This window comes from Echinops telfairi, unplaced genomic scaffold (assembly GCF_000313985.2).
Source record: "Echinops telfairi isolate 266 unplaced genomic scaffold, ASM31398v2 ScPeMD7_2;HRSCAF=8, whole genome shotgun sequence".
NCBI lineage: Eukaryota > Metazoa > Chordata > Mammalia > Afrosoricida > Tenrecidae > Echinops > Echinops telfairi.
The window spans coordinates 41,610,862-41,614,947 of NW_022103898.1; positions in this window are offsets into that span (position 1 = coordinate 41,610,862).

Sequence of the window (4,086 nt, forward strand, 5' to 3'; positions counted from 1 at the left end):
ACATCAGGATAATCTTTTGACATACTCAGCCATAATTCAGACTAGACTTCTGAATGTAGATATAAATCAGAGCGCCTTGACATAAATGCAATATAACTGATTCCATTGTACCCAACAAGAATTCACTTATATATAATTTTAACATATAACATTTATAATGAACTAGAGGACAGTAATCTATTACTGACCTGGGTGAAAAGTTCATTTTAAATCTTCCAAAAGATTTTTATAGGAACTGGTGCATTTAAAATGTAAATTGACCAGCTGACTCTGGGGACTAAACAATAACTTACCTTGGTAATTGACTCAAATTGATTATTACTTTCTTGGACATCACTAAATGAGGTGTTCAATTAACTTGTCCTTTTCATATTAAGAGAAGTGTGTATAATTTCATGTTTTGTAGAGACATTAGGCTACAGGAAAGATTTTAGGTTCAGATCTTTTAGGGGACTTACTCAGGCTAAGAGAATTTATCTAAAAAGTTAAAATATTATCAGTGGCAATGACCACAATTATGTTAATTACTGTCTTCAAGTATTTAACACCAATAAAATATTTCTGTGTTTTCAAGGGCACTTCCAGATAGAGCCTTACATCTAATTTCTAGGAAATATTAGGCAAACACTTCAGACTCTCATAAACATTGGAGCCAGGAAATCTCTTAGAGTGGAAAGCCTCCAACTACATTTTTCATATCAAGATGCAATTATGCAAGGGGAAAAGGCAAAGAAACAATAAATTGGAGAACAACATCTGTTTAGCATAGCACACATATATTAAAAACAAGTTTAAATATCACATATTAGTTAAGCCTTCCAAGATTTTCCTTTGAAATCTGAGGAAACAAAAAGAAAACTTGGGTTTGAAACCATGGATTATAATTCATGAAGATATAAAAGTCTCATCTCGCCTGATAAATCTCTTATATCACAGACCTCTGAAGAAAGTTTTCTTTTGGGACGTGAATGTGAGTGAGCCCTTTCAGATCAACGAATCTCTTTCATTAACTGGTTTGTTCTGTGAAAACAAAGAAAGCTTTGGCAAAATCAACAAAATGAAAACAATTCTGTTTGTAGATATTCAGACATTATCATGGGAAGTACACTACAATGAGCAAAAGGACAAGGGATGTTCACTTGAGAACTGCCACTTTGGCTGTTTAAATCTTGTGACTAAACATCAGCAATATACTGGAAAACAACCACCTCACACCCTTAATACCTGGTCTTCGCTGAAGTCTAGCAGATATCTAAGCAGAAAAACAAATGCACCGAAGTCCTGAGTCAGGTTTCCTTGGGTTTTACCTAATCAGCAGCTTTCCAATGAGGTTTTCCACTTTTTGAATCTTGTAGTACCTGATCGCTGTTCCTTTCCTGAATCAGGTAACTCAGCTGACAGGATCACGTCCTGGACCTCTCCTTGTCAGTACCGTACTTCGTTAGCCTCCATGCTCGATTGGAAGAGGAGATGTGCCACAGTCCTCCCTGGTAGAAATCGTTTTCATGATGCTTCCTTTAACGCACCATCAACACCTGCAGCAGCAATCACTGAACTTGGGCTTTCTACCAAGCACCATGTTTGTTAGGGGTTTTTTAATTAACAAAAGGTTAAAAAAAAGTTATTACTGTCCTCATTTCATAGGAAAGAATACTAAGTCATGAAGATTGGTGACCTTGGCTTACGTTATTTGGTTAATAAAGAATAGAGAAATATTCAGAACAGAAGCCTGCCTCCAACTCTGGCATGGCCTTCCACTGTTAGCCTTTGTTGTTTTTGGGGGGACTCTAAGCTTCCTCCAGGCAGAAAATGAGATTTGTAGATCTTCTTTGTATCCTCTACCTTAAGCAATTTATTCAATCCATATGCTGAGATGCTAGGTTATAGAAAGAGGAAGGGGGCTTCACGATGGGAGGATGGCTTCTTAACCATCTGAGATATGCAAATGACACATGTCATGGTTGAAAGCGAGGACTTGAAGCACTTGTTGATGAAGAACAAGGATCGCAGCCTTCACCATTAGACCCATCGGTCACATCTTGATAAATGGAGAGATGGTTGAAGCGATCAAGGATTTTGTCTTGCAGCAGTAAATCTGTTTCCAAAGACCTCTTTAAAGTATTGAAAAGCAAAGAGGTTACTTTGAGGACTAAAGTATGCCTGACCCAAGCCATGGTACTTTCAATTGCGACCCATGCATGTGAACGTTGGATATGGCTAAGACAGATTGAAGAAGAATGAATGCATTTGAATTATGGGGCTGGTGAAGAATACTGAAATTACCATACAGCAAGTACATTGACAAGGAACTGCCAGAAGTTCAGGCCAGATTCGGAAAAGGTCATGGTCATGGAAGGATATCATTGCTGATGTCAGATGGATCTTGGCTCAAGGCAGAGAATACCAGAAAAATGTTTACGTATGCTTCATTGACTATGAAAAGGCATTCAACTGTGTGGATCATAATAAACTGCAAATAACCTTAAGAAGAAGGAGAAGAGTGAGTGGGAATTCTGGAACACTTCACTGTCCTTGTTCAGATATTGTGCATGGTTCAAGAAGCAGTTATGCAAACAGAATAAGGGAATACTGCATGGTTTCAAATCAGGAAATGTGTGGGTCAGGGTTGTATCATTTCACCATACTCGTTCAATCTGTACACTGAGCACATCATTAGAGAAGCTGGATTATAAAAAGAAGAATGCAGCATCAGGGTTGGAGGAAGGCTTGTTAACAACCTGTGGTATGAAGATTACACCACTTTGCTTGCTGTAAGTGAAGAGAAATTGAAGCATTTGCTGATGAAAATCAAGGATTGTAGCCTTCAGTGTTGAAGGAAGACCCAATCTACACAAATGCATCATAGAAAACAACATGAGAAATGGAGAAAAGGTCGAAGTTGTTAAGGATTTTTTTCTTACTTGGAGCCACAATCAATGCTCATGGAATTAGCAATCCAGATATCAAAAAGACCTATTGAATCGGGTAAATCTTCTGCACAAGATGTCTTTAAAAGGTTGAAAAGCAAAGAGGCTAATTTGAGGACTAAGGTGTGCCTGACTCAAGCCTTGGTCTGCTTTCATTGCCTCATATGCATGTGAAAGTTGGACATGGAATACAGAAGCCTGCAGAAGAAGGGATACATTTGAATTGTGGTGCTGGAGAAGAATTTCGAAAGTACCCATGGACTGAAAAAGCAACAAACTGATGTGTCTTGGAAAAAGTATGGTCAGAGTGCTCCTTAGAGGCAAGGATGGCAAGTCTTTGTCATATATCTTTGGACCTATTATCAGGAGAGACCAGTTCTTGTAGAAGGACATCATATTTGATAAAGTGAAGGGGTGCCTCCCCCAAAATGAATGCCCTTAAGGAGATGAACTGACACAGTGGCTATAGCAGTGGGCTTGAGCAGAGGAACAATTATGAGAATGGTACAGGACAGGGCAGTGTTTGGTTCTGTTACGGGTTGGCACCGATCAACAACCACAGGGGCTTCCGAGAGGCCCAATACATTTGTTTGGGTAGAAATACAGCCTTAGAGGCAAGGATGGCAAGACCTGGTGTCACATACTTTGGACATGTTGTCAGGAGAGACCAGTCCTTAGAAAAGGACATTGTGCTTGGTCAAATAAAGGGGCAGTAAACACGAGAAAGGCCCTTGACAAGATGGATTGACACAGTAGCTTCAAAAATGGGCTCAAATGTAGGAAGAGTGATGAAGGTGGTGCAGGACTGGGTGGTGTTTCATTCGGTTGAGCATAGGAATCAACTTCAAGGTGCCCAAACCCACCCCAGCAAGTAGCGCAGACTAAGTACTTTACTTTTGCACAGAATAGATTGTCGATAAGTAGTAATTGAATGTGTGGGCTTTCTTTTCTTCCTCTTTCTCCTAATTAATGTGGTGAACTATTTTTCATAATGGACAAGATCGTGAGCTCTAAAAAGCATTTTTTAAAAGTAATTTTATTGGGGGTTCTTACAGCTCTTATAACATTCCAAACACCAGTTGTATGAAGCATATTTTTACATATGTTGCCATCATCGTTTCCAAAATATTTTCTACTTGAGCCCTTGATATCAGCTCCT